General features: G+C 36.3%; 1 pseudogene; it reads left to right on the top strand.

Annotated features, from left to right (window-relative positions):
- The first annotated feature begins 231 nt into the window (after positions 1-231).
- Positions 232-1,194, top strand: LOC149143897 (protein phosphatase 2C 57 pseudogene; annotated as a pseudogene).
- The last annotated feature ends 18,871 nt before the right edge of the window (positions 1,195-20,065 follow it).

The following is a 20,065-nucleotide window of genomic DNA, read 5'->3' as shown; positions in this document are numbered from 1 at the left end:
GTACTCAATCATTCTCATAAATATATGTGCTATTGCATCTTACGCTAATCTGTTTAGCAGAATTAGATTGTGAATATCTTGAATGATGAGCACATTAATGAAGGCACTGCAAATTTCAAATAATTGAATACGGAGGAATCAAAATGAGGAAGGGAACAAAGCCTATGGACATTCCACCGTGGAGGTAATTCAATGAATAAAAACTCTTTAGAAGCCTTAGACACCCACAAAAAAAAAAACCAAGCTTCACATAGGGAAACTTCTTTTATTATCGAGATAATGAAATTATCAACCCTCGTTTATTATAATGCCTTCATGCCAAATTGTTCAGGAGACTGTGTAAATAAATGCAAGGTACAGAGGAGAGTTCTGAGAGGTTCCGTCGAATGCAGAAAATGAGGCGGTGTACAGGTGGCTGGAGTAACAGCGAGACCTGTACAGGTGGACCTCTCAGCGTTTGACACGTCAAAAGAAGGAGACATTAAATGGGGATGGGTTGGAATTCAAGGTGCCAGAACAGAGATGGAAAATGCCATCATTTTACGAGTGAACGTGCTTAATAATTTCACTTACGCAGCAGTCTTTGACTGCCATGCTGGATTTTCTTCTGCTAAATTTTTGAAGGATGAATTGTACAAATAATGTGCAATAGCTTTACAAGATGGCTTACTGTTGGAGTCCAACGACTTAGATGCTACAAGGGAGGCATTAAGGAAATTTTTTTTGAAGCTGATAGGAAGCTGATATCATGAACCCACTCTGTGTAGCAGGCTTGAAGAAGTAAATGATGAGGTTGACTCAGGCTCAACAACAACTGTTATGTTTGTAGGAGATGGCAGATTGATAGTTTCGCATATTGGCGATTCTTTTGTGGTACTTTCTCGTTCAGGGAAGACAATGGAGATTACAAGTTCTCATCGCCCATATGGAAATAGCAAAGTTTCCCTTGATGAAATACGACGTATAAAAGCAGCAGGTGGTTGGGTTACCAATGGTCGAATTTGTGGAGACATATCTGGTTCACGTGCATTTGGGGATATGCGATTCAAGACAAAGATGAAAGATATGTTGGAGGAAGGTATTCAAGAAGGGAACAATGGAAGAAGATTTAATACCTTAATGAACTCTCAACTCTTTTTCTTTTCTTCTTTTTTTTTCTCTTTTTTCTTTTTCTTAAGAGACACTTTAATATAGGGATTTTTAGCTACAATAGAAGATAGAGATTTGAGAATCTATTTAATTGTATTATTAAAATGGAAATGCCTTTTAGTATGAGAAATTAAAGGGCCCCTTAAAGGTGATATTTGTTTAAAATACATGTATTTTTGTCAAAGTATATGTAAAAGAGAGTTAGAAATGACCACAAGGAGATCCAAATGTGGTAAAATCTTATTATCAAACTCAAAGATAAATTGTCCATTCAAGCCATTCATGAAGACAAAGTTGAATAATTTTTTTGATATGTAAATAATTTGAAATTTCTATTTAAGATGAACTAACATTGCATATGAAGAATTCAAATGTGGTGTAAGCTTATTACCAAACTCAAAAGATAAATTGTCCATTCGAGCTATTCATGAAGACAAGGATGAACAAATTTTTGATATGTAAATAATTTGAAATTGATATTTAAGATGAACTATCATTTATTTTTAAAGGTTGGAAAATTATTATGCAAAGGAATGGACATAAAAGGTATGGTGTGCAAATAGGTGTTACCTTATAAACGTAGAGGAAGATGTGCAAATAGGTGTTACCTTATAAAGGTAGAGGAATCACCTTTTCCAGAAGAGGGGAATGTTAGATGGAGGCTATAAATTTCAAAAAGTAGTCAATTTTTTTTATTTTTATTTTTATCAATGAAGAGAAAGAGGCAGAGAATTTTACCCAAAGGAAGAAAATAAATTGGAAGAGTTCCCAAAGGAAGAAAATAAATTGGAAGAGTTGGCCTAACGAGGTCAGAGTATATCATAGATGTTTGAATGTTCAAGTGAAGATAACATATTTAGTATAAATGTGAAGTCCAAATGAAAGTAGTATTGGTGGGATGCCTCCCCATATATCTTTTGTAAACTTGTTAAATCAAAAAGACCAAGACAACTTGAAATAGTTTGGTATATTATGTATCATAATGAAAGCTTTCTTTTATAAGATTATAAACAAGTCAAGTCAATCCACTTTATGAATGTGGGATAGTTTGAGAAATACAGTAAAGTGAAATAAAGTATAAAAGATAAAATAACTATGCATAAGTCTAATATCTAATTGACCATTTTAAGCTAATATCATAGATTTGTCAAAGGGGTTTCGAAGATAGCAAGCCCCATTATCGAGCTCCAAAGAAAGAACAAGAAATTCATTTGGATTATAAAAAAAACAAAAAAAACAAAAAACAAACAAAAAAAAAACAAAAAACAAAAAACAAAAAAACAAAAACAAAAACAAAAACAAAAACAAAAAAACAAAACAAAAAAATTAAATTAAAATAAAATAAATGATAAAATAATAAAAATAAATAAAATATATATATATATATAATAATAAAATTTAAAAAAAAAAATGTGAAGAGGCATTCCAAAGGTTAAAGGTGTTATTAACGACAACACCAATTTTGAAGGTGTCGAATATGGAACAAGAATTTTTGGTTTGCACTGATGCCTCCAAGGAAGGGCTGGGTTGTGTGTTGATGCAAGAAGGAAGAGTAATAGCTTATGCATCAAGGAAACTTAGAACCCACGAAGAAAACTACGCAACCCATGATCTAGAAATGGTAGCAATTGTTTATGCACTAAAGATTTGGAGACACTACCTTCTAGGAAGGAAGTTTGATCTTAAGACTGACCATTGTGCGCTACAACACATATTCACTCAAGATCACTTAAATGCAAGACAAAGGTGATGATTTGAGCTAATTAGTGAATATGATTTTGATATCACTTACATCAAAGGAACGGTAAATAGGGTGGTTGATGCTTTAAGTAGGAGGCCACGGATATTTTCAGTGATTCCCTTAAAGACAAATTTGAGGGAGAAACTGCTTGACTTACAATTTAAAGACACCTGGTATCAGGAGGTTAACAAAAGTTTGAGGGAGGATTAAATGAGTGTCCCAAAACATGAAGAATACTCCCTTGATAATGATGGGCTACTACGATTTCGAGGAAGGATATATGTACCACCGAATGAAGATATACACCAGTTAATCTGAAATGAAGCACATCGCACAGTATACATGGCACACCCTGGTGTTAAGAAGATGAGTGCGGACCTGAAACCACTCTTCTTTTGGAAAGGGATGACGAAGGACATCGTGAACTTGGTAGCAAGATGCTTAGAGTGTCAGAGAATAAAATCTAAACACAGACATCCAGCAGGTTTATTGCAACCCCATGAGATACCAAAATCTAAATGGGAAGTTATATCAATGGACTTCATTGTGGGACTACCAATGACCTCAAGAAGACATGATTCCATATTTGTAGTGGTGGACACGTTGACCAAGAGCGCCCATTTCATACCAGTTAAGACTACATATAAGGCACCAAAAATAGCCATATTTTTTATTGATGAGATTATGAGATTGCATGGAGTGCCTAGGAAGATCATATCTGATAGGGGAGCAGTGTTTACAGGAAGATTTTGGACCAGTTTCCAAGAAGCTTTGGGAACCCAGTTGAACTTCAGCACTGCTTATCACCTGGAGACAGATGGGCAAATAGAGAGGACTGATCAAATCCTCGAAGACATGCTTCAGATGTATGTGATGGACCAACAAAAGATATGGGAGGAGTTTTTACCCCTCGTTTAATTTACTTACAATAATAGTTATCAGAGTTCCATCAAGATCGCACCATTTACGTTCTTATACGGAAGACCTTGTAGAACACCTCTCAGTTGGGACCAACTAGAGGACCAAGTATTAGTGGACTAGGTTAAGGTCCAGTGGTACAATTATAGTCCCAGTTCAACTACTTGGGAGGACACCGAGGAGATGCGTCACTGTTTTCCTTACCTATTCCAAGGACTTCGAGACAAAGTCTAGTATTAAGAGGGGGTGTATGTAGTGCTCCGCTCTAGTCGACTGACAATGGTATGACATTAATATTTATTTAGCCCTAAGGCCCACACTTTATTCTTTGAGGACCTCAGGTTGAGGATCCGGACACATGACTCTATTATTAATGGTTGTGATGTTTATATATGTTCTCCATTGATATTATGACGAAGATAGCATTAATGGTTATGTATGTTAGCTATTGGTATTATGACGAAGATAGAATTAATGGTTATTCATGTTCTTTATTGATATTATGATTGTGGCATAAATGGTTATGTTTGTTCTCTATTTGAATTTATGATGATGATAGTAGTAAAGGATATGTATGCTCTCTATTGATATCATGATGATGATAAATTTGATGGATAGGTATGTTTTCTATTGATGTTACGATGTTGATAGCTTTCATGGATATGTATGTTTCCATTGATGTTATGATGATGATAACCATGATGGATGTGTCCCCTATGTTACCTACTTGCATTAGTTCTGGTTCACAATGAACAATGATGTGAATGACTAGGTGATGGTAATGATGCTATTATGACAATGACTAACACTGAGAAACCTTGTTACTGATGATTATTGAGTATGGCAGGAAACCACCAGAGGCACTCACATATGACGAGTTGATGACACCTGGTTTGATGAAAATTTATATTATTTTATCTTTGAAATTCTAAGTCAATTTTGAAACCTACTATATATGTTTATCTATATTCTGATGATATGTTAGTGGTTGCAGGCACAGATTAGTTGCTTGGCCGAATGACTCACATATGGGTGATGGGGTTGTACAATTGGATGGAACTGCATGGGAGGGGTGGGACAGTGTCCCTGATCTCACCCACTAGCACTCCTGCCGTGACTTGGGTTGGAAAGGTTGAAACACCTTCGCCTTGAAGATCATGATGTCACGAGGGCAGGTCCCAAGGGTCGCTCACGAGGATTTTACCAGGGGGTGTGCATCAAGGTGGATTCCTTGATCCCTGACACCATTAGTCTCACTATAGCATGCAACATAAGAGATGATAGTGGTCTCTGTCGTTGCACCTATACTTTCCCCTCGTAGCCACTGAATGCTTGAAGGGCAAGTGGCATGGCACCCTTGGAACTTCAAGGGAATTTCTTGAAGGGCACGACCAACTTGGCACCCTTGGCATCACAAATAAACTATTACGCGTGGCACCCTTGGAACTTCAAGGGAAGTTCTTGAAGGGCACGACCAAACTTGGCACCCTTGGAATCAATAAAAATAAATAAATTAATAAATATAATCAAGATATGAAAACCATGTAAATTCACATCAAATGGTAAATGATGAGTAGAACCAAGGCAATTAAATCAAGAATAAAACTTGGGTTAAGGGAATCATAGGAAGAAATAAAATATTCTACCTTAAAAACTCTAGCCTTCCCATGTTGGAAAAAATTAGGTAGATAATGTAATTTAATCAGGTAAAAAGGGGAAAGAGGGACATAAATGTAAGGATAATTATTAATCTTAAAATAGTTAAACCTAATTAAGAGAAGAGGATGGTGAATTAAAATAGGATTAATAAATTTTATTTTAGAGAAATTTAGAGAACCTCCATGTGGCAACAACCAACAAAAGAATATCCATATAAGAAATAACTTGAGTTAAATTAGGGAGTAGATAGGGGATGAAATCTGGACTTATCAATTAACTTTAGTAATGAACACAAATTAAGGAGTAAAAAGGGGGATCAAAAGACAACTAGGAGAAGAAATAGGAATCTTGTTGAGGTGAAGAAAATATTAGTTTTAAATTAAAATTTAAGTAAATAATTTTGGAGACCCTTGATGAGAGAGTGACACATGGGTGGGTGAATAATCAAACTATTGAATTATCAAAAATAATTAATTATGCATGACATGCCAAGTGTCACCTATGAGGACTCCTATAAAAGAAGGGGCAAGCCATGGGAGAAGGGACTTTTGGGGACCCTATTGTTGGATGGATGAGACTATGTCAGAGTAGTGACTACGAACTATAGTGAGTTTGGTGAGGTAGAGGACTTTAGAGAGGGGACTCTTGAGCCAAGGAGTGCTCTCCTCTACCAACTATTACATTCCTCCATTGTACAACCCCATTGCAGCTCGGGGGTCCACGGGGAAGAAGAGTACCCAAGGAGTAGGCTGGGAGGTCAACCAGTGGGTCATTGCATTCGGATCAAGTACGTCGTCATTCACACTCGGAGGTGACTGACAACAAAGGAAGACAAGTAACGGAAAATCAAGTGGAATCTCGTCTTCTGGTGAACGGTACCTATGTGTTACAATATTATTTTGTATGATTTCTTTATGGCTTTAGTTAAATATATGTAAATTTTATGATATGTTCAGTGAAATGAATTTTAGGGATGTGTTAGATAGTGCTTAATAAATTTGAATTCCCAATGTTTTTTCTCTTCTAGTTGTATTTTATTTTGATAAAAAATTAAAAATTAAAAATTAAAAATATATATATATATATATAGTATAGGACTGGCCCTTACAATAAAAATAAATAGCATTGAGCAAAAACTTCAAAAATATCGATGGTAAAGGTGGTAGGGGGATCAAACACACATGCACAGGAAGAAAAAATGGTTATATTCTCTGGTGGATTCACCAATCTATTGGGTATAAATTTGCATAAAAGGTGTAAAATTTACACTAAACTAATGAGTTTATATTTGATATTAAACCCAATAAATGCATAAAATGAAAACATATCATACATATGCCTCGTTGAAAAATCCTAGATATGCTTCACAAAGCTTCAAACCTTAGTCTATTCACATGAAAAGAAAAGAACTAAAATACTATTACAAGAAAACATGAATAAGCAATTTGAAAAAAAGTAAAAGATATCTCCATAACCAATAGAAAGATCTAAGATATCGCCTAGGGAATAAACTTGTTTGGGAAATAAAAGAAGAGCGAAAAATTAGAGTTTGTGCATACAGATGTATGGGGACCTGCTCAGGTATCATCTCTTGGTGGCTCTCATTATTATGTTACTTTTATTGATGATGCAACCAGAAAAACCTGGATTTATTGTATTCGAAATAAATCTAATGTATTTGATACTTTCAAGAAATGGAAAGCTTTGGTTGAAAATGAGACAGGGAAAAGGTTGAAGTGTCTCAGATCAGATAATGGAGGTGAATATTGCAACAAAGAGTTTGATAGGTACTGTTCAGAGAATGGAATTCATAGAGAGAAGAAAGTTCCAGGAACAGCAGAAGAAAATGGTGTGTCAGAAAGGATGAACAAGACAATCATGGAGCGTGCAAGGTGCATGAGATTGCATGCAAGATTGCCTTTACAATTTTGGGCAGATGTTGTAGACACTGTTGTTTATCTAATAAACAGAGGGCCTTCAAGTTCCTTGGATGGTGGTATTCCAGAAGAGGCATGGACAGGTAAAAAGGTAAACTACTCATTTTTAAATACTTTTGGTTGCGAAGCCTTTGTCCACATTAATAAAGAAAATAGAACAAAGCTTGAGGCAAAATCAAAGAAATGTACCTTTATTGGATATGGTGTTAATGATTTTGGTTATTGCTTATATGATTATGAAAATCACAAAATCATTAGGAGTAGAGATGTAATATTCAATGAAAAGGTCTTGTATAAGAATCAATTGCAAGAAAAGAAACAGGAAAAAGAAAACAGAGAATACACAGTGCTTGACGATGTCACAGGAAAAGTGATGGTGCCTGAAAATCATAATCATCAATAGCTAGAACAACAATCACAACAGCAACAAGCACCTCAAACACCTGAAAGTGGTGTTAGAAGATCTACCAGGATAAGTAGACCCCCTGAACGATACTCTCCTTCATTATATTATGTATTGTTGACTGATTCTGGTGAACCAGAATGTTATGAAGAAGCAGTGCATGTAGAAACCAGGAAGAAGTGGGAGCAAGCCATGAAAGAAGAGATGGTCAAGTTTAAGGGGGAAATTGTTAGGTAAAATTGACTCGGGGTTTGAGTAATGGTTGACCTGGTTAATAGTAGTGGTTTTGGGCACATGGTATAGTGTACCCATGGTATTATGGTATGTGGTATTTCATGTAATGGAGCCTATAAAAGGCTGGGAATACTTCTTTGTAATGTAGGCCTGGAGGTGAGCGGTGAAGGCTCACTTGGCCAGATTGGCTAGGGTTGTGGCCAATGCTAATGAGGTCTCATTGGGTTGGGTTTTTCCCTAGATTTGGGGTTTTCCTGGATAAATATTATGTGTATAATATTTATGTGTATTGTTGTTGGTTATTTTATTACTCCTCTCTGTAAATATCGGAAATAATTTATCTCTCTACCGTAAATTTCTTAACAGAATAAACTTGTTGAAGATGTTGCTCCAAAGCCTCCTTGATGTGTATAATCCCTTCTTAGTTGAGTGAGAACGTAACATGAAAATACAAAGCACTAGTAAGAGGAAGGAGTCGTCAAGATCTCTCATGTGCTTTAGTAGCATGTACCTACTATATATGGATGGATGGAGATACCTTAAGCCTTTATTTATAGGAAAAATACTGGTTAAATTCCTTTGACATGGTGATAAAAATAGTTGTTAATTGACCATATCGAGGCGAAGAATAGCTATTAGGGTTTAAAAATGTCCACTTATAACTGCCTTCCCTTCAAAGAAATTGGGTGAAAAACAATCAAAATTGTAATTCTTTATGGGAAATGCAAGTAATGGCACATTTTTTAGGGGTATTATTTATGCTATCCCTAATGGGTCAAAATCAAGATTTGCACTAAAGGTATAGTGGAGTGAAAATGAAATAAAATGGATAGAAAACATGTTGATGATGGTGAACATTTTGCTCTGATTTTTCCCTTGGCCCAAAATAAATGAAGAATCTCATATTTTATATTACTTTATTATTATTTTTTTAATTATGAACTTTAATTTTATTATTTAATTTATTTTGAATTATAAATGTCACATAAATTAATGTCAAATGGATTTATATTTAGTTGTCTATTGTCCCTATCCAAGTTCAATTCCTACTAGTGAAATGATGAGAATTGATGTAAAAGCTTCAAGCTTTATTGTTCAGAATTAATAGTCCCTTGAGACAACTATTACAATAAAAAACATTATTTTGTTAAAATTATTTAAAACTTAATTTCAATAATTATTTATGAGTAGGTATAGCCTCAACTATCAAAGGATCAATGAATATTTAAATTTTAAAAAAAACAAAGGAAATAAAAAGTTTATTAAAGTTTTTTTTAAGTTAATTTTTAAAATATTTTTCAAATTTTCAAAATGAAAAATATTTTATAATTAATTACATAATTTGATTATTTAAATAATCCTAAAATATAAAAACTTAAAATGGAAAATATAACCATTTACCTAATAAACATTTATTATGAGATTTGAAGACAAAGACGCAGGACAAAGTCTTCGTACATCGGATTGCCCCGATTGGACTGACAAGATCGTGGGACCCGCACATCCGGTCATCTCAAGGCATACCCGGCATAGGGGGAGTGCGGCAGATCCGAATCTAATCTGACACCAGATCGAGACAATTTTTGACTCATCAAGTTTGTTAATGGCCATATAACTACGACAGTCTAAGTGTCTAAAACCAAAGTGATTCATGGAAAGCGATTAGCTTCTAAGATTACTGGATACAAGAACGTCTCTAATTATGCATTCTTTCTTTACCAGGAGGCTTACTGCGAAATCTTAACCAAGTAGTACAAGGAGCTTACAAAGCCTCAACGTACTCTGCTTCTCATCGAAGAACACTCGCGGTGAGTTGGGATCCGTTGTGGGGATTGTGTTCCATTCGTATCTTGTGACCCCATGGATGTGTGGGCTCAATCACTTCATCCATCCCAGCGTGTGGTTGAACAATCGAGTTTGCATATCGAGTACAAATATCTAGGAATTGAGTTCCACTACAGGCTCAACTGAGAGACATGTAGATCAAAGAGAATCCAAGGAGGGTGGAAAGCTTCCTACCTTCTTCAAAACAGGTGTAGACAAGCAGAATTATGGGATTGGAAGACTAAGAAAACCCTATTTGGTTTATTAGTGGTGCCAGTTATCCTCTATGGTTGTGAGATATGGGGGAGTAACATGTCAAGCCTCAAATGGCGGCAAATAGAAAGAATCCAAAAACATTTAATCACAAGTAGCCTCAAAGTCAAATCAACGGTTCCATATGATATACTTTTAGCTGAGGCTGGTATGTTTCCAATTGAGGCTTCAGCGATCATTCATTTGCTAAGTTACCTAAAGAAGGTTGAAAATATGGATAAGCACTGATGGCCCAAGTTGGTTGTCAAAGAAGAGCTAAGTCGTCAGAAAAAGACGTGGATGAAGAAAAATAAAAAGTGTTTAGGCAAATGGGACAAAAATCTGCATGACTGTCCTCACGCTAAGGAGGAGATAAAAAAGTGGGTGTTAGAAAAATTCAAGACTGTCATGTGAACAAAACAAGTAGGCAAAAAAAAAACATATTATGTCAAAGAATTTAACCTCATGTGGAAGCATGATGATAAAGAGTATTTGAGTTCCATAATCAAGGGAAAAGCCAAAATATTAATTGCGCAGTTGAGGACTAGTTACCATTATCTAAGGTGTGAAACCGGGAGATGGGCGACCCCTAAAGGAGAGTGGGACGAAATAACTTGCATTTTTTGCAACACAAGGGCGGTAGAAACAGAATGGTGTTATATCAAAGAATGTGCAGCATATGAAGGCATTTGTCGTTAATTTGATAATAGTCTAAAGGTGAACAGTCTCAGCGAGCTTTTTGAGGAGAAAAGACTTCACAAAATAGCGAATTTCTTATTATAGATTCACAATATCATAAATAACAAGGAAAAGAATCTAAATATGGTTTAAGTTGTATGGTGGTCCCTTAGACCATGGGGTCTCGTGGACATCATTAAAAACCATTCATTCATATATTCATAACAAGAATTACCAAAGTCTTTATGCGTCGAACGTCACTTTGATTCGTTCATTTATGATCGTGTGACCTAACTAAAAGCAATAAGTACAGAGTATCGACACTTGTGTGTGAGATCCGAGTAAACACAATAAATATAAAGTTCTAACATGTGTCATATTCCTATAGGCTCTAGACAGACGACGAAAGACCTCCAGAGCAACTCCCTCTTAAAAAACACCTTCAGTGTAACAAGTAGGCCCGCTATTCTCAACTACCAATATTGAATATTATTTATTTAAAAAGTTTTATCATTAACTATTAGCTAAGATGAAAAATATGGCAGCTTGGTGTCGTTGTACTTCTAGAAAAAATTTAACCATTATGCAGAAAATTTAACTTAAATAAATAAATAAAAATCCACACTCAAGAAATCCCTTTCTCGGATCTCTGTTATTCCCTTAAAAAATTTCAAAAAACATTTTAACTAGAATAGCCTAGGCACAATTCCCCAAATCAAGTCGGAGGTCAGGGCTTTTCTCCATTCTCCAAGTTCTTTAACTGCGCACTCTCGACTCCCGATTACCCAACAAAATTCACATAGGGAAGTCGGGAGCACATTATATGTACCATGCTCATCACATTTTAAAAGTTCCAAAGTTCAGAAAACCACTGTCAATTCCATTATGATAATCAAATTATCAAAATAATATATCATGTAATATATATTTATTAGAAAAAGACGTGTAATATTTAGATTTTTATATATATTATTTAATGTCAATTCCATTATGGTAATCAAATTATCATAATAATATATCATGTGATATTTATTTATTAGAAAAAGAAGTGTTATATATATAGATATATATATTATTTAATGTTTGTATACTTTTATATATAGTTTTGTAATTTAATAAGTTAATATAGTTATGATTAATTTTATTTGTATAGGGTCAATCGGTGGTCGAGAGATGGTTTTGGTCTCTACTCCTAATGTTGTCAATGAGCCCAAGGTTCGACCTCTGACTAGTTATCAGAGTCAAGCCGAAGTAGACTACATTGTTATTGAAATCAAATCATTGTGTAGTTGAAAAGAGTTAAAGACGTTGAAGCATTGGATAACCTTCGTGTTCAACACAAAGAACAACACAGGGAAGAAAGGGAATCGACTTGAATAGATCATTCCTTGGTCAAGAAGTCGAGAGTTATTTTAGTTGGGCCTTCGAGCTATGAGTAAGGGTGACACACAGAAAAAAGTTGACTCCCGCAACCAAGCCTGACCCCGATCAACAAGTTTGGTCGGCCTCGCCAATCGTCAGAACTCAGAGGATTTCAGTCGGTAGGGAAAAAGGACGTGGGGGTAAATATTCTAACCCCCAACCTCAAGTGGGCCACAGCCAGTGGTCAAGTCCGAGAAGAGGTCGGGCAATGCTCCAATACGGAGCATGAGGGAAAATAGCAAAGAGAGGAGGAGGTCTTACCTTCTACCTGCTCCAGTGGGACCCACGATGATATTTGCATGTGTAATTGTTGGTTGGGAGTTTATATGGAAGGTTTTTTCCAGGAAAGAGATGTTGGAAATACTTAGAGGGCGGGTGAAACGGTATTCCTTTTCAATTGTTATTTTTACCAGTTAAATCATTTATATTTAGAACACAAAATGAACAATAGGAATAAATGATTTTATTAATATAATCTTTACAATAAATCAAGTACAATATATATAGGGCTCCAACCCTTGATGAAGACACTGATCTTCAATCTCACAGGCTCCAACCTGTTGCCAAGCACCAACTTGGTCTTTTGTGAGGCTCCAACCTCTAGGGCACCAACCCTATCTTCTCAAGGCACCAACCTTGTGTTTAGGAGCACCAACTCCAAGGACATCAATCCTTCCAATTCTGAGGCACCAACCCCAAGGGCTCCAACCCTATCTTTTAAGGCACCTACCTTGTTTGTTCGAGGCTCCAACCTTCAGGGCACCAACCCTCTAGGCTCCAACCCACTGCTATATTTTGTCTAGATATGTTTGATAGTAATTCTCTGCTCCCAAAATCTTCTTCACTAAGTTTTGTCAATCTACAACTTCACTGTAGTCTCCATGCTACATCATTAATGACAACCTTGTCTCATAGAAGGTATCACCATTGCTCTTCATTATACCCAAGAAAAATCTCCAAGTCACATCATGATGACTAATACATCATGGTCTTCAATAGTCTCCACACAACTTCAATGTGTCTACAATGAACTGCACTAAGCTCTGCACAAAGACAACTCTTTGTTTCAACCCTCTATCCTAACTGTCACAGTAACTGCTTTGGGAGTGAGGCTTCAAGAGTAACTGCTTCAAGAATGACTTCTTCAGAGGAGTGACTGTCGTAGTTTCATATTGTGCGTTCAATTAAAAACAACCCTGTTCATACTCAGATAATCTTCTTAGATCCGCAAAGCATCCTTTTGAATTGTTATCTGAATCACTGTCAAACACAGGTCCGAGCTTTTCAATAAATAACCCAGTCAACAGAATGTTCGACCTTTGGCTTCCTTCTTCTTCCACTGGACCTTCGGCTTCCTTCTTCGCTCACTCGACCTTCGGCTTCCACTTTCGTTTGCTCGACCTTTGGCTTCCTTTATTATGCTAATTCACATTCACAAGTTGTGAACTATCCTTCTTCTTTGTGATAGATGCTCGAGATCAATACCCAAAAGACATGTTTATTGGAGGAGAGGCCAAATTATGATGTCGCATATTAAAATTATATCAAAGAGGCCCTTTTTTAATATTCATTCAATAGACTTATTATTTACGGAAATCACATAGGAGAGGCTATACCCACATGGAGGTCCCACATCCACGTCATCACCTTAATCACAATCGCAACTTCATGAAAATCGGAGGTTTTACAAGTCTCATGCTCTGTTTTCCGATATAGTCGATGCCCATACTACCGACTGAGCGGATGCGATATGATATTAAATCATGTTATAATGGTGTAGCGGGTTCGTAATAATATCGCTATCGGAGGTTTTACCTTGAAAACCCTATAAGAATTGCGATATGGTGGCTGCGATGTTATATTAGGGCTGTTACTATAACTTGTTCGGGTCCACATGTATTATCGCAATTACAATTTTAGTGTGACATTGCTTTAAGATTGGTGATATGACTTCTGACGAGGCGGACACGATATTACATTAGGGGGTGTTCTATTGGAGAAGTCGGTTCTGCAGCTCAAATCGCAATCGAGGAATTCGAGTGGTAATAGATAATAAAGTCATTGATATAATTCCTCTGATAACACTGTTAACTCCTCTGTTATGGTTCCTCTTTCGATAGCTCTACTCCTCCGACGTAATGTACATATTTGTTCTTTCGATAGCACTTACCCTTGGGCATATGCGATAACATGCTTCTCCTGCTTCGATGACTTGCTTCTTTGTTGGCTTTCGATAAACTTCTTCATCTTACTCTTTGGCTTCACGATGGCTTCTCCTCTTTACTCTTTCTCTTTCTCTTCATATGGTTTCCGATATCTTTCCTCCTAGGTTCCACTATTTATATTACATCTATATTCAATCCTTGGATCCTCCATGAATAGTATTAAGATCAATGGGCATCAATAGGCAACATCATGTATTAAAGAATTTTCCATCACAAACACTGCTATATTGAAATCAATGACAACCTAGATTAACAATCTCCCCCTTTGTCATTGATGGCAATATTCTTCATCTCTCCCCCTTTGACATCAATGGCAAAGGAGTGCACAAGGACTCCCCCTGTCGAATTGCTCCTCTTATCAAACTACTCCCCCTGTCATGGTGCTCTTCTTATTTCTCAAGATAGAAGGATTGTTGTCCGTATTCTATTGTCTTCCATAGTCAGATTTAAGAGGTCTTCATAGTTCGAAAAAAGAAAAAAACAAATTGAAATTGTCTTTCTCGCTATCTTTCTTCAAATCCGAGTTCCTCTATATTTCTGTGCTTCTCCTTAAGTCACCACCATTCAATATTTTAACATTATTGCATTCAGATGAAATGGTGAGAGATTGTGCCCCACTGTTGCTATTTTCCAAAGTGACCAACATTAAACTGAGCTTATATTCGACTGTGCAACATCTTCTTTCTATAGTACTTTTGATGAGCCATTTTTCTTTGTGTTCTAGTAAAAGTTTCTGCAAGTTATTTCTACTAGCAGATTTGACATCCAGTCTGTGACTGTCTTTTGAATTCTTTTTACTGGTTGAAAACTTTTTGCAATGCTTCAGTTTTGTTAGATGCTGCCAATTGCTCTTGCTTCAAGCTTCATTCCCATATGTATCTATTTGTTTGAAGGTTGCCTCTATTTGTGTCCATAATTTACCTGTTCTCATATCAAATCCCTGAGTCGAAATATTCAACTTTTGTAATAACAACAACATAGTTATTCACTTATTAGCATTAGATGGCCTTCTGCTGCTCCAATTTCTGTTTAGAAATCAAGTGGAAAATATTTTTAACAATATTCCATTGCATAGATAGGAGATCATGTTCTTTCAAAGGAGTGTTCCTGAGAAATGATCTATCAAAGAATCATGGTTAATATAGCTCATCAAGGATTTCATAAGGACCCTTTCACGGATAGCTTCTGCAATAATGATCAAGAATCACAAGCTCCCCCTAGTTGTATGCATGGTCTCTTTTTGGCAGAATCCCATCATCAAACACTCGAAATATCAAGAATATCTTCATCAAGTCAACAACATGTGTTGTTGGCTGGAGAGTTCAGGAGATTTTCATATTGTATTTTCTTTCTTCTCCATACTTGTGTAACTTTCTTTTCTGGCATGGTTCTAGCTTGTGTAGGAACCCAAGTTAAGTTACAATCACGTGCCATATGACCAATGTTATGACACTTGAAGAATTCTATGTTGTTCATGAATAAGAATTCATGATTTATTCCTGCAAAATTGCTTCTCAGAGATTGTCGGGGACCATAGTGTCTATCTTTGTGGTATGCCCTACAATCTTTTGCCATGTGTCCAAATTTTGTACAAGAATAACAATAACCAAGAAATATACTTTGGTACCTGGGAGAAGAAGGTTTCCTTGATGTACTTTTGAAGTCTTTCTGCCTTGAGATCCTTTGATTATAACCATTACTTCTTATGCCCTTGACATCATCTGCATTTCTTCTTGGAATAGGATTTCCTTCATTGTTGCCGTGACTCTTATCCTTGCCTTTGCTGGAACTGGGAGCATCAATATTTCTTTCTAGATTCCTCACATCCTTGTTGTGTGAATAATGTTCATTCTTGCTTGAGGATTCTCCTTCATAGCCAAGACCTGATTTATCAAATGGGGATCCTTGATGGTTGAGCATGTCATCCAAGGCTTGAGATCTTTTCAAGAATTTGTCCATCCCTTCAACCTTTTTTCTGAGGGAGACAATCTCTTCTTCCAATCTTTCAAAATCATTATTCTTCGTAGCAGGTTATTTCTCAAACTCTTCCTTGATACGTATTGCTTCATTTGATTTTATTTTAAGGGAGATGATTTCTGATTTCATTCTGAAGATTTCTTCATTTTCCTTAGCTAAACTACTCTCCATTTCTTCCATGATCCTTGTAGCTTTACATGTTTCAGCCTTGAGAAGGTTGAGGTCAGATTTTAGTTTGAATATTTCTTCATCCTTTGCTTTTATTTGGCACATCATGGTGTTTATCTCATTTTCTGCTTCATCAACCTGTCCTTCTATGATTACCAATGCTTCCATTGTCTTCTTATTTCCTTGTGCTTGTTTCTTTGCTTCTTCTAGCTGTGATCTAAGGGAGGAGACCGCTTCCTTGTATTGACCAATCTCTGCTTCAAGTTTGTTCAAGCTCTTGTGCCTTTGTTCAAGGTGGCTTGACAAGTTATCTTCATGTTTCTTTGCTTTATCCAAGATTTGTCATGGATATGACTTCTTCATGATGCTTTCTTTTTCTTTGATGAAATTCATTCTTAAGCTTGGTAAGCTCTTCATCCCTTTCTTGTACTTAAAGCTTGACAAGGTCAACTTTCTTCCTTGTTTGGTCTTGGTCACCAGCTAGTGCTTTCTTATTAAGTTCCTCATTTTCCTTTTTCAAATTGATAATCTCTTCCATGGCAGCCATAAGATTAGTGAGGAGATCTTCTTCAAAATCTTTTTCATTCTCTTCATCTTCTAGGTCTTCTTTAGCCTTGATGTCATCATTCTCATTTTCAACTTCTATGATGGGTTCTGGATTTCCTTCTTGGTTTCCATCAGCTACCTGACTAGCAGTCATGGTCAATGCTCCTTTTGAGTGAAGTTCATGAAGTTTGTCCCATATACCCTTCACTGATGAACATTTTCCTAAATTGTTCTTTATAGAATCTGGTAGCCCATTCAAGATTGCCTTCATTGCTTTCACATTGTACTCCTTGGATTCTCCATCCATCATTCTATCAACAATCTTTGATTTCCAAATTTCAATGCCTTGAGTCTTTAAGAAATTCCTCATTCTTGCCTCCCATATATCGAAGTTTCCATTAAAAAATGGAGTCGTCACAAATTGATTGACTTCAATTTCGGTGGTGTAGGGAGACACATCTTTAGGAGGATTGGAGACTTTCTTCCTTGGCTTCACCATTTTTGTTCTAATGATCAAACTTCAAGTTGTTATGTTTTGAGTGAAGGTACGGGCTTTGATACCAATTGTTGGAAATACTAAAAGGGGGGGTGAATCAGTATTCCTTTTCAATTGTTATTTTTACTAGCTAAATCATTTATATTTAGAACACAAAATGAATAATAGGAATAAATGCTTTTATTAATATAATATTTATAATAAATCAGGTACAATATATATAGGGATCCAACCCTTGATTGTTACACTAAAAAATGTCACCATGACTATTTACAGTTAGTATGGCTCAATCAACAGTCATGCTACCCTCTTAGGCAAGTCTTATGCCTCTGCTATCCATCTCAAACTCAAAGAAGAGAGAAAGTCTTGTAAAAAATGTGTTTATCTCTGGGGACGCAGGTTCTCTCAAGCCTTAGCTGCGGGGACGCTCACAATGTTCACAAAAGATTGCGTCTTTGGACGCTCTGTATATCAAGGGACAGGTGCGTCCTTCTGTAAAAGGCAAAATGCGCAAGTTTCATCTTAAAAAAGTTACTTGTGGTTACTTCTAGAACTTTCTAGAGGTCGGTTTGATGAAATGGATGCGCCTCCAGTTGGTTCATGTATCCCTATTAAGGAGGAACTTATCCCATCAATAAGGGAGCTATCCCACCCAAAGAGGGGGATTATCCCATTGATGGTGGACCTGAATAACCTCTTTACAGCACTATAAATAAAGGCATTGAGCCAGAGGGAGGAGAGGTTGAAGCTATACATTTTCTTTGGGTAAATGCTGCAGGAATTAGGACTCCCATTTAGAACCTTGTGAGGAGAGATTGTCTTTGCTTGATTCTACTTGGAAGTGGGTGAGCTTTGTCAAAGTAGAGGAAAATCCTTGATGGACCCTGGGAGGAACTTGCACAACACCAAGGCCAGGTTGTAAGAGTTTCTTTGTTTCGTTATTAATACAAACTGGTTCATTTTTCTCAATAGCTTGTGTAAATGAGTTATTTCATGTGTTCCTTGGTCTGCATGTTGAATATATGTTTTATTATATGAGATGCAAGTGCTTGGTAATTGTTTGATTGTTTGTGGTTGCAGGAATTGATGTGAAGGAGGAGCTCATCCGGATCGGCAAGGACGGGCTACAACAACAGCGTTTTGGAATAAGGTAAGCCTAAACACTTGTAGTTTTCATGTTTTAAAAGGTGTATTTAGAGAAAGATCGCTCCATTTTGTCTTGTTTGTCGCTAGAGAGTTTAGACTCCTAGGGAGGTCAGTTGTGTCCGCACAAACGACTTTTTCCGCCACGACAAATTGGCGACTCCGCTGGGGACTCCATTAATGTGAAAGTCTTTTCCTTTGTGTGAACTTTGCTCTGAGAAAATCATTTTTATTTTCTGGTTTTTGACTGTGAGAATTAGTATTTGGGTGGCTTAGCTTTAGATTTAGTTAGATTTGGTTTTTCTTAACTTTTCCAGAAAGACGCACCCTCTGAGTACTGCACAGTGCGTCTTTGGACGCGCTGTTGCCGTTTGCACAGAGCGGGCCCGCGCCTGTTATAACGGGTTGCCTGCGTCTTCCTGTAAAAATTTAGAAAAACTCCATTCTTGCTTTAATTGCTTTTAGATTTTGTTTTTCTCAGTGTTTTCTGCCCAGATCCTTTAGTACCCTGTCAAAAATTTTCACCTGAACTTGTTTTGTGAGCTTTGAGTGTTTTAGTGGATTTCAACGAAGTTTAGGCCTAGGGTTTGATTTTTGAATAGGTCCTGTAGTGACTTTGACGGTAGAAAGTTGTCCAGCCTTAGATCTCTCTGGTTTGTCAGCCTTCTTAGAAGTCGGGCCTGTCGTAAAGTCTCCTTGTGTGAGCAGCTTGCCATTTAAGTTGTTTTTTGGGTCAAATTTCGAATTACTTGTTTATAAAGTGTTGATTTCCATTTTACAAAAGAACAAAAAGATTAGAGTTTTGTTTTGACTAGTTTTTGGTTCTGCAATAAGCTAGTCCTTGATTTGATTGTGATCAAGTAAAACACCTTAGAATAATCATTGTTGGCTTTGCCTCATTAGGATTAATTAGGGTAATTTCCTTTTGATTTGTTTTGTTTTTTGAGTGAATTTTCATAGGTTTCATAGTTTTCAATTGATTTTTATTAAAATAGATTTATGTTTTTCGTTAAATAAGAAAAATACAAAAACATCTCCTTTTAAAAGTTTTATTTCAAGTAGCATTTAAAGTTTTTGGAAGAAAAAGAGTTTTTTCGTGCAAGTAAAGAGTGGTCATGTTTTTATGCTTGGAAAAGACAAACGAATTGTTTCTTTGATTGTCCTTAATTAAGAAGTTGCTTTTATAAAAAGTGCATTCTCTCAACTTTTTAGTTAAGCAATTCATCGAAAAAGTAAAGTAGTGGGTAAATCATCCTAGGTGCATTTTGTAGTGGTTTCGAGTCGAGTCAACAC

Source organism: Pinus tabuliformis, chromosome X (assembly GCF_031772625.1).
Source record: "Pinus tabuliformis cultivar Carrire ecotype Pingquan chromosome X, CPIR1, whole genome shotgun sequence".
In the NCBI taxonomy this organism is placed as follows: Eukaryota; Viridiplantae; Streptophyta; class Pinopsida; order Pinales; family Pinaceae; genus Pinus; species Pinus tabuliformis.
The sequence above is the reverse complement of the archived record's forward strand: the minus strand, read 5'-3'. Positions and strand labels throughout refer to the sequence as shown.